The following is a 6667-nucleotide window of genomic DNA, read 5'->3' as shown; positions in this document are numbered from 1 at the left end:
TGGCCAGGGGCAGTTGGATTGTCAGGCTATCCACAATGAATATCTGAAATAAAATTTGGAAACCCAGTATATGCTAATTCATCTCATGCTGAAAAGCAGAATATAAATCAAATAAATCAATCATGCATATCCACTGTAGATAGCCTAAAAGTCTAAGTGGTTTGCAGGAGCCCCAGTACAGATTTGGGAAGCTCCTGGTCTAGCAAAGGAGTAAAACTAGTAACAAAGTGCTAACTAGCAGACTACTAGGCAGAAGACGCCAAACGAGCAGAATGGACTCTTAAGCCGCACGAGATTGTTGTCACCAAGCACTCGTTTTCTCCCGGTTACATATAGAACGTGTTCCCATGTGAATACTGGGTGCTTGAAGTAATCTGACAAGTTCTGATACTCTCCAAAAAATGGAAGTTAAATATTTGACCATCCATTTGCAGATCATATAATCAGTTTAATTTAATTTTCCTACACACACACACACACACACACATAAAAGCATATTCATTAAAACGATGGATAATAAAAAGGAAAAAAGTCATGAGTTAAAACCTTGATAACTACAGTGCCTGAACTGTAACTAGCCTTAGGCTCGGATTAGGAAAGGCGAGAAAATTAAATCTAAAATGCTAATCTAGCTTAAATATGGAGAATTTGACGTTTTAAGTTTTCACCAGCTTTTCGAGATTTCATAGTCATTAGCTTGTAGTCATTAGCTGCATATTGGGTCTCTCTCTGCCACAAAAGGTAAAGATTCAGTCACTGACTTTCTGTCCTGCAAGCCTTGAACTGGACACGTTGTGCCTGGTTTTTATTTTGAGCACATGCATGTGAAAGGTAGAAAGTAGAGTTGGGTGGGCCCCTTTTCTCTTATTTTCATAAATTTAGCCTGGCATCAAAGTCTAGCAATATGGAATGTCTCCAGGTATGAACTGGACTGGATAAATTAGTTTGACTTGATTCTGGATTTCAAGCAATCAGTTTCTGCACATTCATGAAGAAATGGTTGAGAAACTACTAAAGGCTTAGCACTTTTTTTTTTTTTTGATCCAATAGTTTCCTCCTGGCTCTTTTGTACTTCCAGCTCACTTGGCACCATGAGTCTTCATCTGCAACTACCGAGGGATTTTTGCCCTATTTTATATCCATAATAACCCCATCCTGCCCCAACATACCGAGTCTGGTCATTGCAGGGATGGCACTAGTCCAAGGGCCATGCATCATGGCTCCTCCTGGAACTCTGCAATCATAGGGCCTGGATCCAACCAGGACTCCTCCCCCCCCCCCCCCCCCCCCGAGAATGGGAAGGAAGCCTCCGCAGCATCCCCAGCTCACTCGAGCAGTGGGAGCCCGAATTTAGGGATCAAACCAGGGACCTTCTGCAGGCCCATGTGCATTTGCCACCTGGGCTATCGGACCATCCCAAGACCAGCACTTCTTTTGGGTTATTTTAGAACACTCTCAAGAGGGAACAATTTGTATATGCAAAACAAACCCTTGGGGTACCAGGACTCAAGCTTCTCAGGAGTAACACATCTTCACCCACTGTTAAATGGAACAAAAAAGGATATCATATCATATCAAAGTGATTCATATACCAGACACACACACAAAGCAAATCTGATAAACTTGAATTCAGTTTTATTTTCCAATTTTAACAATTTCAAAGTGTACATCATGCAGTCTGCCAGTGTATCCATACATCTTAAAATGGACAGCATTTTAGAACCAAGATTTTAACAGACTTGTCTCCCAGGGGAATCAGACCCACTTTCAAGAATTCAGTATAGTAAGGCATCTGATGATGCGAGTGTAAATTGATTTTTCCCTAATACCATCAAATGTTTCCACAATTTAATAATTGTCTTTCCTAGATTAAGCACTACTGTACAGGTACAGACAACCAAGAGAATACATACACCTGGGGTACACATCACACCACGTTACTAACTAGACATGTACAATTCTACAGAAAGCACCCCATTCGCACACCACTTCTCTCCTGAGGGCAGCATGTGTCGAATGAGCAGGCACAACTTCTATGACGAAATGACAAAATTATTATTTGTATTTTTGCAGTGGGATGCTTAGGCCTATGTTTGCCAAAATGGCATCTTGTCACCTTTCAGTTCATGAACTCATTAAAGCTTTACACTAAAGCTAGCGTAGATTACATTTTATCCTGCCGTATGATTTCCATAGCAGCCATCCCAATAAGAAAAAAAAAAAAATTCTCCCCTTTCCCTTCACCAAAGCTTACAATCACTTTATGATGCTTAAAGCTTCTTCCGGGCAGCATGGCACCTGAAAAAAATGCCATGCTTTTCCTGCTACTTTGTATGTAGGCTAAATAGGGAACCAAAGAGTACAGGATATCATTTGCCCATAGTTTTAAGAAGTCTTAGCATTGTAACCTAGAACTTATAAAAATGTTTTGGCTACACCCCGGATAGTCTCATCACTCCCCCCCTTTTATGATTACCTATGTCTTTCGTACCACAAATCAAGTCCAGCTTCTGCAGACTTGGACCCTTCTTAAGCATTGAAAAACGCAAAAAACTTTAAAGAAAAATGCTGAATTTGATAGAAAAAGATTACGTCTGTAATGTAAGGAGTTGATAGGTGCCCCTTTTGGCAAAAATAGAAGCGTATATTAAATCTGAAATCACTATGTGACTCAGGTGTATTTTTGTAATAATTATAATATTCCTGAGTTTTGAACTGCTTTAGACTTGAAAAGTAATCTCACTTGTTTCAGTTTAAACTTAGCATTACTCAACTCTGCCATGTTCACAAAGAGTTTTCAGTTAATACTATGGGGCTCTAGAAAATTATTATGGGAGTGAATAGGTCCCTTTTGGAGAAAAAAAAAATAACATACATGAATACACAGCAGCTAAGTAGCAGCATTAGTACTAGAAAATAGCAAAATACAATCTTCTTTAAAAGATCTGACCACCAAAGTTATGGTTTATATTATTTCTCTGCATACAAAATTCAAAATATCCCAAAAAAAAATCCAAGTAATTAATTACAGCATCACAGTTTGTAAATTAAATTTCATAAACTGTAATAATGGGACAAATTATCATTGTACAAACAAAAATGGATTTAAATATGTAAACATAATTTAGCAAGTCTCACTCTGGAGTACAATCCTATTGTAGAACCTTTAGCTCAGCCTATTAGCAGTTTTAGAAAAATGACCTTGCGTTCTGGAGGAAAGTCAGCTTGAAGTTCCCCTAGGAGTTACAGGACGCTAATAGACTGACTGGCTAATCAGCTACCCGCCTAATCCCTGTGTCACTAAGCAAAGTCAAAGCCAACTTATCCACAGAACTTCAGGGAACTATCCAAGCTAAGATGCTGGAGCTAAAGGTTGCATTTAATAGGGTTGTCCTTCTTAAGTACAGTGACTATAAACAGTTATTGAAAATACAGGTGCTCATTTTACAGAGCAATAGTTCAAATACGTTCTGAAGGGGCTTAAAAGTGATCCTCTGGTGATAAAAGTCACTGCAGTGAAATGCCAAGCTCAGCACGGCTCTTTCACAATCATCAGTCAATAGGTTGTCATTATCTAATGATGTCAGACCCTGAAAGAGATGTCTTTAGCTTCCCTTTCCACTATACTGTGCGGTACCTGAATGTGCACAAAAAAAAAAAAAAAAAGTGATTTCAGCTGAATAGATACAATATGAGCTGGAAGTCACAGATTTATCTCAGCACTATAAAGATCTTTTTTTTTGGAAGTGACGTTTAGCACCAGAGGCCCACATTAAGGCAGATTACAGGGTATAATCTGCAGCAGCTCAAGTTAACATTGTCAGTTTACAGTGTATATAGGAACATTCGTTTTCAGTTTAATTTTATTTTTCCTGAAAATGTATCAAGTGTTTGTTATAACCAACAAAAACAGGAGAAAATCCTTTTTTTTTTCATGGATCTTTCTCTTGTTCTTGTTGGTTATAACACACTGATCAATTCTTGGAAAACAAAATTAAACAAATTGAAGGTGCCTAGACATTCAGTAAAAATAATTACCATCTCTCTGAGAAACTGGCCAGCACACTGATTTTTCTAAAAGACTCAATCAAGTATCACGGACTAATTGGGCAGCGTATATTTAACCTGAGGTAACAAATATTGGGGTTACAGTGCATTTGGCTTTGAATCCATGTCTAATTCATGAAAACCAACAAACAAAAAAACACATAAGAAAAGACAAAATAAATACAAAATAGAAATCTCCTTAAATATTTAAAACAATGTTGAACAAAATGCAGAAAAAATAATTTAACGGTTTAATGGTGCAGTAAGTCAAAATGTACCTGCTACAAAAAATAGCTTCTAATAGACTTTCACAGAAAATGTTTAAGTATTTTCTATGGCAGGGCATATTTGGTTTATTCTTACCAACAGACAGAAGACACCATTTATCAGAGTTAACAGCAGCAAATAAAACTGAAATGGTATACATATTCAACTTTAGACGTGATGGATTTGCTAACAGGTTTTTCTCTTCACATAGCAGATCTAGCTCATACCATTTTATGATTTAATATATTATAAGATACATATTCAAGCATGGTGATTCACAAAGGGGCAGCAACACACTTGCTAAGTAACTTCGATCTTCTGTTCACAGATGTGCAGTAAAGAACAGAATTTTAACCTTCCATGGAGATAAATAGGATCTTATCTCAGGCACCTGAAATATCAGAAATTAGGCAAGAAACTGGACAATCAGTTGAAAGGGTTGATATACTACAATGTCTATGAATGAAATGATCTGATGGATTGTTAAGCTACTGTGTCAAAGTATTACATACATTCATAGCCTGTTACTGGCTTCCTAAAGAAAATCAATTCCTACAACTCGTATTCCTATAAAATGAAAACAAGTTTTTAATTTTCTAGCTGAGCAAATTGCTGGCTTCTATTTCTGCATTCCAATATTACAAGAGCAAGTCTTGTCAACAGAATACGGGAAGGAGGAATCTAGAAAGCCTGCTACTTCAGCAAGTACATTCAGGATCTTAACAGCAATTTGTAATTTACAGTACTATTTGAATGTGTTGCCTTTCAGCTAGGGATTCCGACCATTTTTTTAAAAATCTGTGCCAAAAAGCAAGACCATATCCAGCAATTTTTAATCTTTAGGCCTATTGGGTTCCTCTTAGGGTTCTATCCATCGATACATATCAGATCAGAGCTGTGATGGATGTATTTGAAGCTTACATATCCTGTCCAGACTTACTGGTTAGGAATTAGAGTAAACAAAGGCCTTAATGATGAGATAGTATTTTCAGTCATGTCTACAAGCTAGGGAGAACAAGTCTTTATAAGTACGGTAATGAGAGCATCAAACCACATCACAAAATTTCCATTACCGTTTGTGTGTTAAAATGAACACTTAACTTCAAAATCTGGATATACAGCAACAATCTGGGGAGTTTGGGAGAGGGGGGGATATTTGTTGCCTTCAGTGGTTTCCAATCTTTAGTCATGAATCTCTAGACTCCAGTTCTTGAGATTTAGGATCTTCCCAATGTATTTTTAAAATGCTTCTCCAGGGAATATGTTTTTAATTTAAAAGTTAAAAATTAATGTAAACGATATAGCAGCACATTGTTTTTTTGTCCCCTAAAAATATAAAATAATGCTTATTATACAATAAATCAGATGGTCACGCAGAACAAAATCTCCTGCCCAAGGTAGTACTTGTCATTTAATATTGACGACTGGACTCCAAAAGTCGGGATTTCTGAGACGTGATGATGCAAGGACATACTGGTGCAGACACAAACTTCTGCCTCTCTCAGCACCAAAGGCTTAGTCTGACCAATAAGAAAGATCCAGAATTGCAGATCTACTGTTCCCTACAGTAGCTGGATGTTTTAGATGCACTAGATAGGTTTCTGAAGAAAAGCTGAATCAAACACTTCTGTACACAGAGATTCTACAAAGCTCAAAAAAATTGGAAACTAATTTGCTGCTTATGTCCTTAGTAAGCACATGGTAGATAAAATGCAGATAAGGTTTGGGGGAGGGGGTGTTGGTGAGAAAAAAAAAAAGGCAATGAAGTTAAAGTCCATCTTGAACATGCTATGTGGTGGAATAACCTGTCAAAAGAAGAAAATCACAAAATTAAAGCATGAACGTCTACTTGGCAAAGTTTAAACTTGCTGTATTACAGTGTAGTTTCTTACTTATTTTCTCATATCTGCTTTCTTGCTCTCCATCACGAGAGCCTCAAGGCAAGCTACAAATAAAATCATTACACAAGCCACAAGGCAGATCATCAGTAAAGTCATAATGCAACCAAATTATAACAATTAAATAAGCCTCTAAAAACCCATAAATTAAAAAAAAAAAATAGCATGGTAAAATTCCTGCTTCCAGTACAGTACACAATCTCAGTTACCATGACTAGGCCCACTAGCTTAAATATAGCCATCTGTCTAGCAACAGCCAAATAATCAGGTAAAAAACCATGCCTTTAAACGTTTCCTGAAAATCAAGCAACTAGTTTCGGAACGAATGTCTAGAGGTACCCCAGTTCCATAATGCTGTCCCAGTAATGCTAAATGGTGACCTGAGTCATGATAAGCTTTGCCACCGAAGGAAGTGGAGCCACCAACAGGTCTTGCTGAAAAGAATGTAAATGTCT

General features: G+C 37.4%; 1 protein-coding gene across 1 annotated transcript in view; it reads right to left on the bottom strand.

Annotated features, from left to right (window-relative positions):
- Positions 1-1628: 1628 nt before the first annotated feature.
- KIF5C (kinesin family member 5C) overlaps positions 1629-6667 on the bottom strand; it is a 269359-nt gene continuing 264320 nt past the window's right edge. Inside the window, exon 26 of the mRNA XM_029605443.1 lies at positions 1629-6119. The gene's annotated coding sequence lies outside the window, so the exon portion shown is untranslated. The remainder of the gene's footprint in view (positions 6120-6667) is intronic.

This window comes from Rhinatrema bivittatum, chromosome 6 (assembly GCF_901001135.1).
Source record: "Rhinatrema bivittatum chromosome 6, aRhiBiv1.1, whole genome shotgun sequence".
Lineage (NCBI taxonomy): Eukaryota > Metazoa > Chordata > Amphibia > Gymnophiona > Rhinatrematidae > Rhinatrema > Rhinatrema bivittatum.
This window is presented reverse-complemented; position numbering and strand designations above follow the sequence as displayed.